The following is a 19311-nucleotide window of genomic DNA, read 5'->3' on the forward strand; positions in this document are numbered from 1 at the left end:
TGTGCAGTCCTCATATAATGAAAGTTAATAGGGGTTGCGTACCATTTACCTCAGAAGTTGGATGTTAGAAATGGGAATGTAAAACCAGGATGGACAAGTCCATTGCAATACCAGTTGACTAAAACATAAAAAAGCAGTATTTTGCACAGACAGCACCATATTATGTCTGCCCACAAACAAAGGTTGGATAGTACTGTTTGTTCCACTAAGCTAATTGAGTTAGACTAAAATAATTGCTAATTAACAATATATTACTACTGTTTCTCTTCTGTTGATGCATTGATGAGCCATATTGGTTTCTAAAGTTGGGGTTGTTGCGAGCCGGAACTCTGACCTGGGAGAGCATTCCAGTTTAAAGTTCCTACTGGGAAGACGGAATTTCCAGCTTCAGAGAAACCAATGGAACGCAGCATTGGGTTGTTAAAATGACAAAAAAAGCACCCTTTAAATACAAAAAAAGTATATGACATGCTATATTCTAAGTATTATAAAGCAAAATGGTAAATTTGTGTGAGAGTTTATATAAAAAGCACCCTTTAAATACAAAAAAATATATATGGCAAGCTATATTCTAAGTATTATAAAGCAATATGGTAAATTTGTGTGAGAGTTTATATTTTAATAAAAATGCATTTCATTATTCAGAGAAAAATCCAATGTTTCATTCAAAAGCTGCATTATCAATAAATAATATTTTTTTTTCAGTTAAAAAAAAATAATCTCACAGAACTATTGTATGGTATATTTGTTATATAGTGAATAAGTTCTGATCATTTTCTGATATGTTTTTGTCATTTTGGAGTTTTACAGGCCTGGCCTTTCAGAATATGGACAAGACTAGCTGGTACATTCATCAACATTTCTCTCGTTTAAACAAAGCATTTGTTTCTCAGTGCAGCAGGTTATAACTTTTAGTTTTCTTCTTACTAAAGGGCAATAGTATGCATTTTCTCAAGTGGACTAATACAGTGCAGCCTCTGTTATTAATGCAATAATTATGCATCAGGGTGTAGAGCTGAGGGAATTTTCTTGAGATTAATGAAGGTCACTATTATTCCCAGATGTTTTTCATAATTAAAGCTTTATTTATCACGAAACCCAGCCACATAAAGAGCAAAATATGCATGGTAATTATTCATAATGCTTACTAATTCAAGTGTACCTACCTTGGTTTGCACCTAATTAATCATGCTAATGTCTTGAATAAATCTGCATAATTGTTCATGGTCACCTGTTGCAATTGGTGACCGCCACTGAGTTCAAAGTGTCAATGATATTAAAGTGACGGTTTGAATATTCATAGATAAATGAGTGTTGTGTTGTTGAATGCAACCTGTGCTGTTGCTTTCAATTGAAGCTCTGAGCGTCCACAAGACAGTGTTTGGTCAGTTTCCCAGGGTAAGTTGCACTTAGGAGCATGATGTTATTGAAATAATATGTGCATATGAACATGCACTTTAGCATTTACTTGGGAAATGGTTGTCCTTAGAGGTTTAGTGAAAACAGTAGTCAAGTCAACAAAAAATCAAAAGTGAGATGTTCTTGATGTTCCTGGTTTCATTGTGAACATAAGGATTTCAGACATCAACCTTGCCTCTGAAAAATATTGTATACTACTTAGACAATTTTTTTTCTTGTTTGAATATTCTGTTTTACTCTGATATGTATAGAAGCCCATTTCTGCCAAGGAATCATAAAAAAGCTAATTGTGACTTTTCATCTCCCTGCAATTCTGATGAAAAAGTCAGATTTTTTTTTAGAATTGCAAGATATAAACGTATATAAATTTAGAATTATGACTTTCTCACAATTCTTAATTAATATCTTCCAATTCAGAATTTTTTCCACTGAATTAACTTTTTTTATTATTATTATTATTATTGAGATTATTGCAACTTTTCATTTTACAATTCATATTTTTTTTTGTTGCAGTTGCAAATTTCTATCTCAAAAACCAGACTTTTCTTTTCAGATCCATTATTTTTAAAAAAATTCTCAGAATATATCTCAAATTCTGCATTTCTATCTCACAATTCTTGCAAGGAAAAAAAAGGTCTGCATTGTAAGATAAAAAATTCACAATTGCCTTTTAATTTTTTTTATAACACTGTGGAAAAAAGCTTCCATGATGCATCAGATTAATATATATATATATATATATATATATATATATATATATATATATATATATATATATATATATATATATATATATATATATATATATATATATATATATATATATATATATATATATATATTAATATATTATATTCGCTCTTGGCCAGGTTCATATATTCATTATTGATCAACGAAGTCATTTGAGTGTGGCTTTAAGAGAAAAAAAAGCTTGCATTTGTCATGCTAGAATTATGAATAAAGCCAGAAGCAGAAGTCTTCGTGGACAGCGGGGTATCATCATGCAAAAAGAAAGATCATGAAATTCAGTCCAATCTTATTTTCGATTATGACCTGCTTTTGAAAAGGATGAAATCATTTCCTACAGGAGGATAGACAGAATCCTGATCGCACATAATTACGTCAAACATTTCCGCGGTCTTGATCCCTCTCCAGATGAAAAGGGGAGTTTTGGGATTGGAGGCCATGGGGAAAATGATGGAGGGCTGCATGGTTTAAAAAGGAGAGAAGATGAAAAGTGTTTTTTGAAGTGGCTTTCTGCATTAGCCTCCTCTCCCTGAACCCGCAGGATCAAGCCATTCTACCTTGACCAACACTAACCTCTCAATGCAAAAACACACACATACACACTCTGTCCCACACTATTCACAAGACATCAGGATAGAAGGATCATTTCTCTGATTTGAAAACTGAGGCTGTGTTTGGAATGGAATACTTGCTTTTTTATGTATAAAACTTCTTGTTTTATATCAATTGCCCATCTTTCTCTACTGATTACCTGATTTCTCTTTCTTGACTCAGTATATGACTGAAAAACTAAACATTAAGACATTTTACACAAAATGTAGTTTAAAAAAGTAGAAAATAATAAATATAAATATATTTATTATGTTAAATATTTTTTTAATATATAATATATAATATATTTAATATATATATTTAGAAAATATTTAATAATAAATATTTTAGAACATAATAACTGGATGCTACTCATATGCAACGTGAAGAAGTCATGTGACAATAATGTAGCACACTAATATTTGCAGTAATGCTTTCGCTACTATTTTGTTGATTATTTGTAAAATAATTAGAGGTATTCCATTCCAAACACAGCCAGAAAGTTCATACTTACTGTACTATGTAATGCTGCAGTAATGTATTTTTGTAGGACAACTTAGAAGTTCCCTCATTAAAAACCCAAAAGGATTTTTTCATCGGCTTTTAGATTATTAGACAAAATAAGATCTGTAACCAACAGAAGTTTATTGATCTTACATGCTTCGTTCATAATATTGACAAATGAACATGACTTTTAAATTCTGAAGCCTAAATAAAATCGGCACAAGTAAAAAGCTACATATACGTAAAGAGGGGCTCTAACTGATGCATTTTTTGTTGTAGAATAAAACATGAAAATATCTTGAGCTTGGGGTAACCATAGACTGTATTTCAGGCATTTAACACACAAAACTCATTCAAAAAACACACTGACTTTGGTGAGATGGAACTGGACATGCTAAAATGCTAACTCCTTTCCGGGATTTGGCCTACAAAAATACATAATTCCTGCAGCAATACAGCAGAATTTGTAAATGTAATATCATAGTATACAATTCCAACCACAGCCGTGCACCGAACTGGAGCTAACAGGCAGACAGAGAACATAGTTTACACTTATAAGTGCACATGAAGTATACTAATACATGCATATGAATTTGCATGGAACATTCAATACGCATATGGTTTCTGTGTTTCCTGTGTATTTAAGAGTGTATTCTGTCTGTATATGCTTATCAAGTGAGTCGTGGGTGAATGGACACTATCTTTTGCGACTGTTTGACAAACACCCAGTCACATGAACATTGCCCACAGCCATGAGAGATATCAGCACATCGACCGCCACTATGGTGACTATTCATCCCTCTCTCTCTCACCCCATCTTCATCTCTCACTCTCTCCATCTTGTCCTCTTTCACCCTGTCTTCTTATGCCTCAGGCTTTCATTCCATGAATGTCACACAGTGCCTCAGCCTGTGTAAAATTGGTCTTTTGGGATCCATAACTGATGTCAGCCTTCCAGATTTCATAACGCTCAAAGCTTGAGATATGATCTGACAGACCTCTGGTCCAGTAGAGTACTAACAGCATGGCATGACCACGATTAACTGTTTTCAATGTGCTGCGACATCCACCACAGAAGTCATGTCCTTTAGAGTCGCCTAAGTCGTCAAAACTTGGAAATATAATGGACACATGTTTATTTGTTGTGAATAAGAGACATTTTTTTATTCCATGAACAGGCTAAGCATTCACACCATCTAATGATTCTGGAAGTCATAGTTATGGGTGAATTTTCCTTGTTTTATATAAGGTGCAGGGCATTGCTTCATACAGTGTGTGCATTATTTGATATATTTTATATAAAGTTAAACCTCATGGCCTCTTTCTTTTTAAGCCACTTTCCATTAATATTTTGGTATCCCATGACTTTTTTAGATGCACATATCCCATTGTTTTTCAATTACGCAGTATTAGATATATTTGATAAACTGTTATTTGACCTGAAAAGAAGCTAGTTGTAATGCATTAATGTTTCTTCTCCCAATTAAAATTTGGATTTTAGCCCGTGTTACTGTATAAAAATTTAAATCAGAATATTTAATTTAATTAATTTCATTCAATTTTTATTTAAAGTATATTTCTAGAAATTTGCTGTTTAAAGACCCAGGTATCAACAATATTTAGTCACTCACTATTACTTGGAGAAATTCTATTTGAAACAAGTTTTATACAGTTCACAAAAATGGCATTTGGAACATGCCCTAATTCTCTCCCTTTTGCTAAGTCACTATTTGGTGTCAGTGACCTCCTCAGGAGCTTTGGGGCTAATTAGCACATGTTAGCAATTATCGAACATGGATTAGACATATGTGTTAATATGGATGGCTGCCATTTAAAAGAAACCAGTCTGAGAGAATCTTCTTCTCGTCCTCTGTAATAAATGACCGAAATCAACATGCAAAGTGTTTCAACACTGGTGTCATGGCTAAGAGTGCCGTGCCTGTCAGTTTGATGCTAATTTGTGATGATTATCTTATTTGTAAAGGACGTAAGAAACTTCATGCAAAATATATATATTTTTCCTGTATCACAGTGCTGTATTGATTTCTATTTATTCATTTATTATTTGATCTTTTATTCTGTTTCTTATTAGACATTATTATTTATTTATTTATTGTATTTCAATGCTAATTTTCTATGGTTTCACAATGGTAACAAAGTCTGTTTTGTTATTTCTTATATTTAGTTTGAAACTATAATAACCACACTGTACATTAGTGTTCGGTCCAAGTATTTAAATGGAAATGAAAATTCTGTCATCATTTATTGACTTTCATGTTGTTCCAAACATGTATGAGTTTCTTTCGTCTGTTGAAGACAAAATTAGTAAAGAATATTGCAGGTAGCTATTGGTTCCATGGTATGAAAAATAATAATAATGTGGAAGTCAATGGCTACCGACAACTGTTTGGTTGGGAGATACTTATTAATGTCTTATCTTAATTTATAATTAAAGATAAGCCCCCTGAGTGGGCCTAAATCTGAGTTCACGCACCCCAACTCACCCCAATTTATGTACATTATATATGTTTGAAGCTTCTCTCGTGTCCAGTTTACTGTAGTGAACAGTGTTTACAACAGTCTGAAAAAATCTGCATGTAAACTTTACCTGGAGCAGATATCCATGTAAGGCTTGAGAGACTGTGTATCTGGATTATTAATTTCCCTGTCCACTACTCCTTCCCTTACAAAGCATGGGAGTCTGCAGTTTGTTTCGGCTCTAGTCTATTCCTGTGAGATGGTCTGGCCCCCTGTGAGGGTCATCCCTCTTGATGTCATGCGTGTCATCGCCCCTCAGTGAAACAGGAGAAAATGATGGACCTGATGCATATGAAACAGTGCTTCATCCATATGCATTCCATTGAGGCCAGGCGGGGGCTGGGCCATACGGAGTGGAGCGGGAAATTGCTTGCTGGCCAGACACAGGGTTGGAGCTATTTAAATATGCATGAGGGCCCAGTGTCATGGCATTAGGCCACTCCTCAAAATGCATATTTATTTGCATGGTATCTGTAATAATGAAACGGCTTGTGTCATTTTTCATGTATGATAGAGTGTGGTTTGGGGCTCGGCGATGGGGACAACACAGAGAGGCTTTAAAACAAACTGACACAACATAAGATGATCCTTTTGCTGTTATTTCTCAGCTCACACCTTTACTGAAACTGTATATTTCTAGCTGTGCATTAGTTCTGTTTCACTCAAAAATAGCTGAAGTAGAAAAAATCTTACGTAGAAAAACTTAAATAGTATTTTCATATAAAATTGTACTCTAGTAATTGTTTATATATATATATATATTTTTAAAGTGTTCAGATTCATATGAATTAGCCACAAATTCACCAAAATGTGCATGCAACTGGGAATAACATTGACATATGTAAGAAAAATCTCAAATGAGATATCTTTAATAGCTCAGCTGTTCCTCCTAGACAGCAATGAAACAAAGAGAAGAGTGATGGAAACTTTCCTCGAATTTTCCTCTTATTTCAACGTAAACTCAAATATTTTCTTTCCAAGATCAAATGGTTTGAGCTAATATTTCCACATTCATTTTAAAGCACAATACTCTTGCTGTTTCAACAATTGACCATATCCCCACCAATTTAGGAAAAAAATAACAATAAACATAAATTATATCTCTGTGAGCTGAAAGAGTAGCCAGACTGCCAGACTCTTAAAAATAAAGTTTCTTTAATGGCTTCAATGTTTCCATGAAAATCCTTAACATCTATGGAAACCTAACATTGATCAACAGCTTCTTTATAGTTAAAGCTTCATTAGATTTATTTTTTTCTTTAGAAAATTGGTTCACATCGGTTCTTTGGCCATTCAAAATGGTTCTTCTATCTAAAGCATCACTTTGAAAATCTACTTTTGGGACCTTAATTTTTAAGAGTGACTGCATTCAACTTGAGTAAAAGCCTGATGTTCTAAAATATAAATGAAAGTAAGCAACCACTTTGGTTTGAGATGGACTGAGAAACACAACGCCTTTCCATTAAACCAAGTGTATATTAGCCACCATGTTTTGAGAAGGTGCATCTTCATTTACATTTATAAATAAATCATTCACCAGCTTACATGAACTTCAAGATGTTATTTTGATCTTCCAAGGGCAGGCTGTACACAAACACACAAACAGCTCACTAAATGCAAACTGGATCTTTGTGATTGGAGTGCAGAACATCATGATGGTGTGGCCGTTGTCTGTATTAGCTTTACTGCAGTCCCAAGGGGAGCTCTCCCAGCTTCAATCTGCGTTAGGGCTTCTGGGTTCAAGTTCAAGTCGCGAGCTAGAGCTAGAAACATGGATCACCACCCACGAGAAGCACACAGCTCTGGAGGGCCGTGAACTCTGCTCAAAGCAATCAGTCCAGTATTCCATTCACGACGGTCATCATTTAGGTTTTACATTTAAAGGGTTGGGGCTGCTGCATTTTGAATACCTCTGCATGGACTTCCAGGCTGTAATTATGATAATGATGTGTGTGATTTCAGCTCTCAGCTCTTTTGAATACACCTCTCTGATTTCCTATACCTTGATAATAGTTTCAGATCCCATTCGGACAGGACAGTTCAAGCAAGCAATGGCTTATTCTGAGAGAATCAGTTGAAAATAGAAGCCAGATGAAGACCTGGCCAGTCTGGACGGGTCTGGGGCACTGCACAATGAATATTAAACCTATTGTAATGGAAGAGAAAGACATAATGTTTGATGCCCTCAAGTCAGCCTGTAATAAAAGAGAAAATAACATCATTTTCTCCGAAGCTTGCATGCATACATGTTTGTGAAGGGAGTATTAATGTAAAAGATAAGAGAGCTGGATGTTATTGAGGCATTTTAAAATACCTTATTCATCCTTAAGTCATTCTGTGTTCTGTGAGAAACAAAAGGAGATATTAGTCAGAATGTTCAAGCTGCTCCTTAACATAAAAGGAAAGTTGATTGTTATTTATATGCTGTCAGGCTACATAAAATAAAACTGTTTATTATATATATATATATATATATATATATATATATATATATATATATATATATATATATATATATATATTTTTTTTTTTTTTTTTTTTTTTTTTTTGTACTTTTTTTTGTGACAAACTATAAAACCTGTCCTTTGTTCCTCCTGAACACAAAAACCTGTGTTTTGCGTGGCGTTCTTTAGATTAGCCTTCCTTACTGTACTATCCTCAGGGAGCCATTTTCCCTTCATTTGATGGAAACCAGAACACTAGTGTCATGCCGCAAACATCTCAGTGACATTCTGTAGCACTGCACCTTTTACCTTAGAGAACCTCCCATCTGAGGGGATGTGACAGGGTCTGTGCACTGGGGAAATACTGCACGGCTTCCCATTAGCTGCCGCCTTTGCTGATCCACAATCAGCTTCTGGTAGATCTTAGGCACAGGCTTACCTTGTGATCTAACATGTATGCTTTAAAGCCATGTGTCACAGAGATGCTGAAATGTGACGAGATGGGTTTGAAGGCATTACTGTGATGGAGAAATTGAGAGAAATGGACTGGACAGATGTAAAGAGCAGACAGGAATAAACTAGGTTGAAACTGACCACAAATGGCCTCTTATGTCTTTTGATAATGTATTGATGCATTCCTTTTGAGAGCTGATATTTCTTTCTCTTTGTTCAGTGAGCCATAGAGCCTGGAGGAAGTTTGCAATGATGAGTTGGTACCTGGCTGAATTTTCCTGGTGAGGATCATATCAAGCAAAGAGCGCCGTCTGTCTGCTAAAACAGACTTAGAGGTAAGTACTAACCCACAGTGAGAAGCCTGGAAAAAATGACTTAAAAAAGCATATTTGAATTTCAGTCCTTCCAGAGACGAAGTACATTATTTTATCATAATTATCATAAACTATCGTGTTGTTTCAAACTTGTGTTAGGCCTATTTTCTTTTTACAATGAAACATGGAATGAATATCTGGGTAGAAAACCCAGTTTCTATACAGTGATGGTGATTTATATATTTATAGATGGTGATGCATTGCATTTTTTAACTAATTCCCGAACTCAACGTTTTATTTATTTTTGTTTAAATGGCTGAAATAAGGTCTGTGGTTAACACAAGCTCAAGATATTTTCATGCTTTACAGAACAACAACCGGTTTTAATGGTTTACATTTTATTTTGACTTCTAAATTTATAAAAGTTATGTTCATTTGTGAAGATGAGCTTTACTGAACAAAACATGTTTCATAAATGTATTATTTTCTGCGATAATCCAACAGCCAATTGAAAACTTCTTTTGGCTTTTTGTTAAGGAAATCAGGCTGATCTACAAAATTATTTCCTCATAATATTTCTCCCCACAAGTACTGAAATTATTTTCTAATTTAGGCATGCTCATGTGTTGGCTCATGGCATAAATCATTTTTTTTATTTTTTTGCATTGCATTGCATTGCATTTTTATATTAATTCCTTTTTAATAATGCAATCTGATAATGAAACATTGTTACAGGAAATGTTGATTGCCTTCCTTGCTGAACTAACACTTTATGAGTTATGGCTGGGTAATACTGGTAATACTTGGTCTACTGGGAGTTTGCATAGAGTATAATGTCATTAATCCCACCTAGGAAAGTTGCTGATGTGAAATATAGACAGAATGAATGAATGCATGCTAGGTAGGATTGCTTTCTTGCCCCCTCACCAAAAAAACTAAAAACTCACACATGGAAGACGTGCAGAGCCAGTTTTGGTGTCAGTTGAGCAGTTTTTTTAAATGTTTTTTTTTTTTTTGTGTGTGTGTGTTCCACATGAAGAAATAAAAACCTTAAAGATTTGGAAATGAAATGAGGGGGTAAGTTAGATTACAGAATTTTCAATCTATGGTCAACCACTCACCTAATTCGTTATAGCCGAATAGAAGGACAGAATTGAGCCTTAAGTGAAGGATTTAGATATCTGTGATTTCTCAGAACCTCCTAGGCTTATCCATGGCCTTATGGGTAATTACATTGTTTGTGTCAGCCTCATTGTCAAAGCGATCATGCCGACACTCTGTTTAAAATGGAAGATAAAAAAGGAGAAATTCACCTTCCAGCACCTTATGGGTCCCCATAACTGATAATGGTTATCGTACCCCTGAATGTTTTACTCTTTAGTGCATTCATTCACAATCTGCGATGATATCTTTTAAAGTATGCCATCGTTTTACTTGACCTCACCTTGTCATGTTCATCTGCCACCTCTCCATCTCATTCTCACCTTCTCTCACGCTTCAGATCACAGCGTTGACCTCTGCAGATTTCATCCCCATCAATTGATTTGTGAAAACTCGGGTTCTGGGATCGATGTTTTAGGTTGCACTCTCTCTCAGCTTAACCTGTTAAAGAAGTGCTGGCAGCCATCTCTGTTTTAAAACTCTTGGGGTGGTAAGTGCAATAAGAGTGTTGAAGAGGAGGAGGAGGAGGAGGAGGAGGCGGGAGACATCTGGCTCTTTGGAGTTATGATTTGCTGCTCTGATGATTTTAGTCCCATCTGCATTCGATTACAGCCAGACTAAAGGTTTTGTCCTTCACCCGTTGACACCTCCATTCCAGCAGTAATGTAACCAACCTCACAAATACATCACTCAACTCTGGCTATGCAGAGGGAAAAAAGAAGTAGAGGCATAAGCGTGGCTCTATAAACATTTAACTGATTTTACAACCTTGCTCATTGCACAAAAAACATATTTGATTTCCGACCCTACTGAGAAAGTTCATCTGCACTGAAAAAAATAAAATAAAATAAAAATAAAAAAATGTCAGTTTTTCCAGTAAATTATCTAAAACATCACAGATTTAGGAAATACATCAGTTTTTTGCTGAGTTGTGAGTTTCAGTCTGACTTTAATGTGAATGTGATTAATTGCACACAATATACAGAATATAATCTGTCATCAGTAGCATATTTACAGCATCTTATTAACAACTCAAGCTATAAGCTATTTTTTTTTTTGTTAATTATTTAAAGGAATAGTTAACCACAAACGAAAATTTGCTAAAAATGCACTCACATGTAATCTCATTTATCCTATTGGCTATGCATGTTTTGCCCTTTTCAAAACTGAGTATTGTTTATCCAGATAATCTTAATTCTTTTCAAAGGAACACTGAATTAATAAAGTATTTTAGTCTTTCTGGATTACAGTGGAATTTTTCTTAAGAAAGTAGAGAGGGACAGTGGGTCAACTGAAGCATCTTAATGATATATTGTGTAACTTAGGTAGACTTATTTTTATCTCTGTCCATGCTTATGTCAGAGTCTCATGCATACTTGGAAGGGCACAGCATGTGTAAGACATCAGTCCAGGAGATTCAGTGAGCAGGGACTCCTCTAGCATGACCTTGGTCAGGAGTGACATCTATTTTCTGGCTGATTGCACACACATTTGCAAACTGTGTGCAGACAAAGCTAATTTGTTTTTATGCAAGTTTTTTTTCTTTTTCTTATTCTGCGAGAGCATAAAAAAGTGGGTGTACGGTTAGACTCCAGGCAGGACACCCTCCCCCTTTTTGACAACCACAGAAATAGTCGATGAAGGATGTGTCTCTGCTCGAGTTCACATATGGTGAGAACTTCTGGGTTTAGACCATACAGTCTATGGTTTAGACTGAAGCATTATGATATGCTAATAATGCATAAAGAAATGCTATCTGAAATTTTCTCCAAATAGAACAAAAATGTTGTTCATGATAAAATTTCAGTAAACACAAAAGATGATATTAAGATTTCAAAAAAACGTATATTAACTAATAATACATTTCTACATTTCACGATTTAATATAAAGTTGATACAATTGCTGTTTTCTTATAACTTTTTTTCAAACCAACCAGGCTGATCGATCACAACACAAAAACATTTATGAAATTACACAACTATATATATATATATATATATATATATATATATATATATATATATATATATATATATATACACACACACAAATATATGAACAGTAAAATATTAAATTTCTGACTCAAAGTCATATATCTTAACTGTCAAAACAGATAGATAGACAGATAAATAGATAGATGCAGTGAAAAGAAATTCAGCAATTAAACCCTTTTAAAATACTTTTTGTTTAATTTTAAATATCGATATCACAATGGAAATTAAAGTTTACAATTTTTATTTAAACTGTTTTAAATTGGTTATTGACATTTATTGATATTAAAAACATATTTGGATTGTTTCATTAACTAAACAAAACCAGTATCACAGAAGCAGAGACTGGAATGGAAACACACACACACACACAAACACACACACACAGACATGCACAATGATACACAAATACATTCAGATAACACATGCCTGTCACTCATCCGTGATGCACATATGGAGATATCATCAGTCGGAGCTGGAGAAGAGAAAGGCCAGAGGCGTGACCAGCAGCCAGATTGTTTGATGAAAAGATGAAAGCGATTCAAAGAGAGCTAGATTTCTTAGTAGCCCTCTTCATTTTGACCCATATCCCATTATAGTTGCCAGGCAGCAACTATCAAGATGTTTAAAGTACATACAAGTACAAGCAGCTGCTAAAATACAGAAAAAATTGCATTACTTAGATTATTGGACAATTTATCTTCTTAATACAAATGTTTCAAAATGTAATTTTTACTCTAAAGCCCCTTTCACACTGCACGTCGGACCCGCAATATTCCCGTAACATTGCCTGGTCGCCTTCTGTGTGAAAGCAACCACGTCCCGGAATTGATTACCGAATCGAACCCGGGTCGGGGACATAGTAACATTGCGGTAATCGATCCGGAACGAGCGCTGTGTGAACAAAAGCCAGATCTAATTCGGTATCGAAGTGATGACGCGCGTTATCGCGCGACTTTTTTACCGGCTGTTTTGAAGGAAGATCAACATTCGCGACGAAAACATATGTGCAAACTGTAATGAAGCAGAGATCAGTTAGTTCCTCACTTTCCGCGCTGACACTGAGATCGTTCGCTTGCTTCAGTTAAAGTATAACGTGCCAAGCTTTGTCGACTCGTACATTACACGTCACGCGCTGATGTCACGTGTCGTTACGGTATCTTCAAGGGTTGTGTGTGAAAGCACGCACATATACCGGGTCATGACTGGCAGTGTGAAAGTGCCAAATCTAGCGACCAGGAAACAATTACAGGAACACTTTACCCCTGTGTTTGCCGGAATGGCAGTGTGAAAGGGGCTTAATATATATATATATATATATATATATACATTATTTTATTTTATTTTAAAAATTACAACAAAATATACATAAAATTAAGACAGTAACAATTGTGTCTTCTCCAAAAGGGACCATTTTCACTCATCTTCAGGCCCTCTTGTTCTACACATCCCATCATGTATCTGGAGCAGCTGAGGGTCCAGACGGGACCCGACTGAGAGCCATGCCTGTGTGTCTCATTCTAGTGGACTGAGACTGGACGTCTAGACAACATTTGTGTCCTGCATTGCCAGGGGTGATGGCTTTATGCAAATGCTGCAGCGTCAGGAAAACACGCTGATCCAGGGCTATGGTCATGTGACTCAGAGGGCTATCACAGTCGGACAATGAATGATTGTTTCAATTTTTTATGTCCTTTATGTAGTATGTTCACTCATGACACACAGGTAATCAGTAGTGTAAAACGTATAAAGGTATAAATGTATATTGTATGTATAAAATCATATAAAACATTTGAAAAAATTCTATATCTCCTACTTCCACTAGTAAAATGCTGTTTAAAAATATATGTATTTTGGAATATTATAAGTCATAATTTAATGAGTAAATTTCCTATGTTCTATTATTATGGCTTTTTACATTTTTTATTTATTTTAAAAATGTTCTACATGACAAGTATTATAATCATGTATATATGTTTTGTTTCAGTTGACAAGTTGACCTTACGGACTAAACTGACATACTGTCCTGCACACCTATTTCTGACTTTATAAGACTGAAATGCAACATGTCTGAAACTTAAAAGGAACCCCTCTTTCTAAATCTGTCCTAAAATCACTCTTGCATCTCTTTGGACTTTCTTTCTGTTTCTCTCGTTTTCCGTCTCTCTTGTTCTTTAAGAGGCAAGACGAATGACCGTTTGTCCCCTGAGGTGCCCTAGAATGGTATTAAAGAGGTCATTATGAGCAAAGAAAGAATTAGTGGGAGAGAGAGAAAACCATGACTGGATAAATGGAGTTCAGAGTAGCTGACCTAGTGGCTAGTCTTATGATTATGGGGGTTGCATTTTAAAAAATGCTTCTTTGCACTCACTGCCCCAGTTCTGCTGCATGTGAGTCACATGACAGACCTAGGTCATGTGGCAGAAGGTCCATAAGTCTGCATATGACCCTTGGCCTCTGAGGCAACTGCCCTGGGGTGCGTTTCCCAATAATATAGTTAGCTAACTATGGTCGCAAGTTCTACAGAACTCTATTGGTAACAGCAGACTTGCAACCTAGCTGCTTTTGGGAAATCCTGGCTGGTGCCTGAAGGTAAAGAGGAAAGAATAAAAGAACAGGTTCAGAACAAAACAAACAATTCACCGCCATGTTGTACATATCTCATTTAATTTCTCTATGGTTTATAAAATTATTAGAAGTATAGTAGTAACTTTACTAATTGGCAGTATTCAGTTTTATGATTACATTTTACATGTATCATAATGTGCAGTAACTGGGCTAAATTACATAATTGTGTTTAGTATGTTCTAAGAAAATGCTGTTCTGGTACCATGGTCCAGTGGTGTACACTGTAAATTTTAATGTTCTTACTATATTTGTCTTAATACAATACATACAGTATTAAACGTATCTCAATTAAGTGAACATATAGGTGAACTTTAAATAATTTCATAACCATGTTACAAAAAAAAAAAAAAAAAAAAAAAAAAAAAACTTTTCGGTCTGTCCCAGATTGTTAAGTTTTTTAACATTGTTAGAGTTTTCTAAAATTCCATTAAATAGCGTAAACCACTTCCTTGATGACAACATCCTCCAGGAAGTAACTGCCAGTTATTATTATTACAAAACCTTATCCTGTGTTTTACTCACAAGCAGCCACACAGTATGAGTGTACCTGGAAGCGATATTTATGGGCCACATAACTATGTCTAGGCATCTTTCAAACTCTGAGCTGTTTTTACAGATTCGGTGCTGTGTTAGATCCTTAGTGTGTGTATGTGTGCGTGTGTTTGTCCTTTTAGCTCTGACCTGTTGGAGGGGTGAGGAAACTCATGTCTGTGGCTCTGGAAACGGCTTCCAGGATGACATGAAGGAATAACAGAAGCGGCTGGCCTGTATCTGACCTCTCTGTGACCACTGTGTGTGTTTATGTGTGAGTGTTTATTGTGTATGTATGACTCTGTGGTGACAGACCAGTAGAAAAGGAACAGTATTCTCCTGTCAGAGAGTGGGTCAGAGGCACTGCCATGTTTTGGACATGTGCATGTAGAGAAGAAAAATGAGGCAGGATCAGTGAGTTTTATCTACTGTATAGCCCAAATCTCCATCTAGCGAGCCAAATGTTTGTGTGTAAGTGCTTTTACTTTAGGATATGCGCTTAGGTCGGCATGAAATAGAAATGACTATTGTCTTTTCTACCCTAAAGTAAGTGAAACAGCTTCTCAAATAAGAAAAAACAAAACAAAAAAATTGTAGAACAGCACTTGGTAAGAACGTAGTCATTTGATTATTGCTGCAAAAGAAGAAGAGGGTTCACTGTGAGGGGAAGGAGATCTTTACAAGTCAAGTCACATTTATTTATATAGCAGTTATTCAAATATGAAATTAATACAATTTCAGCTGTAAAGCAGCTCTGAAAAGACAATAATGTAATTATTTAGCTCAGCTTAGTTCAATGTTAATTCAGTTTAAACTTTGCAGCATTCTGACTGTTACTGAACTTAGCAGTATTCCCTCCATCAGCTCTACAGGAAATAGTAGGGTCATTATTCGGCTCGGGTCGATTCAGTGGGGATTCGGTTTAGTTCAGTAATATTGCAAAGTTTATCAAATTAGGGAAAGAGCATAATTTAACTATAAGCAGCTATACAGAAGGCAACAGTGCTGTTAATAAGCTCAAGTCAGTACATTGTTATTAAATTCAGTTCAATTGTCGATACCGCAGTTCAATTATGAAACACATTTTATTCATGTATAGAGCAGCTCCACAGAAGACAGCTGTCGTTATGGGACTCAATTTAGTTCAGGTTTTTTTCTCATCCTGTAGTGTCATGTGAATTGATACTTGATAATAGAACAAATCAATCATTTGTTCATTATCTGGCTCGGGTGGATGTCCATCTTCAGTTCTCTCTTCACAGCAGTTCAGTCAGTGTACTGTTTGAGTACATGAATTACTCCGGGATATTGGTTTGTTTGAATTCAGAGGGAGTGTCAGCCACATTAAACAAGTTAACAGCTCAAGTCATTTGTGGATTAAAGCGTATTGGAGACACGAACCGTTTAAAAGGATTCAGTTCGATTTGGTGAACTGGTTCAAAAAGATACGGTTACATCGAGTGATTCGTTCGCAAACCAGATATCACTAAACTCCAGTGTTTTGAACTCTCTCACAACAGACACGGAAGAGAAGACAATGCTGAATAAAGTCGTAGTTTTTGCTATTTTTGGACCAAAATGTATTTTTGATGCTTCAAAAAATTCTAACTGACCCTCTGATGTCACATGGACTACTTTGATGATGTTTTTCTTACCTTTCTGGACATGGACAGTATACCGTACACACAGCTTCAATGGAGGGACTGAGAGCTCTCGGACTAAATCTAAAATATCTTAAACTGTGTTCAAGATGTCAAGATGGTGTCCAGCAGGCAGATGATCGATAAGGTAATGGAGATTTTGTGTTGTTACTAACTAAAAAAATGAGATGCAATGTCCGCCCACTGCATCCAACAAGAGAGTACATCACTCTTGTGAAGCAGATGCATGCAATGGACGAGGAAATGCACTTTAGTTTCCGCATGTCTGCCCATTGGTTTGACGACTTGGCCCAACACATTGAGCCTTTTCTACAACATAAAAGGACACACATGAGCACTGTAATTGTAAAAGAAGACTTGCTACAACATTATGTGTACTTGCATCTAGAAGCAGGCAGAAATGTATTGCTGCAAACTACAAATTGGGGGTAACCACTGTCTCACTGATTGCCAACCCTTGAAATGAGTGAATGCTCTGCGAAACATCTCTAGTTTTCATGAGGATGAGTAAATATTTTCAGAATATTTATTTGGGAGACCAGGCCTGTAAATGCCCATGCTGAATGTGTTTTTAAGGTGCTGATTTTCATACCCGATGTGTAAAGCAACTTTCTCTGTTAACCTCAAACAACTCCCTGTATCCAGCTCCCATAGGAGTCATTTACACTGGGGACGCTGTGGACATGTCTCCACTAGTTTTTGAAATGGCTGATTTTGTCCCCACTACTTTTTTAAAGCATTTGGTTAAAATGTTCTAAAACATCAAGCAAACCAAGAAATGTTAAAGGTTTATTTGCATAAAATAAAACATGCAATGCAGTTTAGATACAGAAAGAAATAATGTACATTATCCAAAAAAAGTAACTTAAACAAAATAAACTATTACTGATTCTAAAATGACCCAAAAACATGCATGTGCCGATCAGTAACTTCAACAAATTCTTGACACAGTTTCTTCTTGTCCAAGTTATACATTCTCTCTCTGTGAACATGATAAACAGCACAGCCAGGTCTTCAGGCGTCTCAAGGCACTGAAGCTTCTCTCTGCTTCCGCTGATGAGGCAGGAGCAATGAGCAACAAATGGAGCCTCAACTTGACTGAAGAGACCACGGACCTCAGGAACCATGTTCCTCATGATTTCTGTCACTTCTTTCGGCCAACTTCTGCACCTCAATAAACTTGGGATGAGGGTGATGTGGCTCAGTCAAAGGGAAATTTTGCTCTGCCTCAGATTCTACTTGTTCCTCATCTACAGTGCCTTCATGCTCGGGTTCCTCATCCTCATTGTTCGGATTTGGCCCTTTCTCCCTGACATCAGCCCTAGCTCCAACCACGGCCTGCTGCAGATCCTATTAAAATAAATGAAACTGTACAATAAATATGAATGTCTTTTACTTTTACTAATGCTTAAGATTCACTTTGTAAACATGTTATAACACACTTGAAATAACTTTTTCTGAAGTAGCCTATTTAAATCTCACCTGAAAACTCGCTGGCTTTTTCTCTTTCTGTCCATCGGCACCTGGAGTTGCAACTGGCTGCTGCTGATTCGAATGCAAAATTATGAAAATAATGTTAACCCGAGACCTAATCCTTACAGTAGGCTACAATATAAACTACAGCTAAGCAACAGTCTACAACATGTGCAGGAAAACTGTTATTGTTCATTACATAATAGAGGTAATCAGCAGGCCTACTGTTAAATCATAATGTGACGTTGATTAGATGGACTGATTAACTAGCTAGCCAGCTAGAATAGCTAGTTTTGCAAACATATTAAGATAAGTGCTCTTTCTTATTGCTGGATTTTACAGTAGGCCTCCATAATAAGATCATCACTTACAGTACAGAGCTGTATGCTAAAGTAGTTTCTTATGTCTCCTCCCATCTTCCTCTTGGACATTGTGCGGTTTGGGTTGCTGTAAATTATGCTACTGCAGTCGATCACACCGGTGTGATTAGAACGGTCAGTGCATGACGTGATCAAGTGCTAAATTCAAATGTACTTTCGCGTTGGCTGGCACTGAGCCAGAGACAGGCGCGCTCAGAGCTGTCATGTATCACAACTTTTCAGGTTTTCAACCTGATAATGTTTATTTAAGTTTTCAGACATATATGTAACTAAAAAAAAAACAATAAATTTAGAGTTTGTAAAATACACACTGATGTCAAAGGAAGAGGCAACAATAATCATTTCAATTATAATTAGCCACGTTTTATTCATATCAGATACACATTGTGTAAGTAACTTTAAAGTTTACTCTATTCTTCTCCCAGTTCACCAGACACTTAGTTTTATGTATTTCGGGAGAAGTGGAGGAATTCAC

The sequence above is a fragment of the Carassius auratus genome, chromosome 31 (genome assembly GCF_003368295.1).
Source record: "Carassius auratus strain Wakin chromosome 31, ASM336829v1, whole genome shotgun sequence".
Lineage (NCBI taxonomy): Eukaryota > Metazoa > Chordata > Actinopteri > Cypriniformes > Cyprinidae > Carassius > Carassius auratus.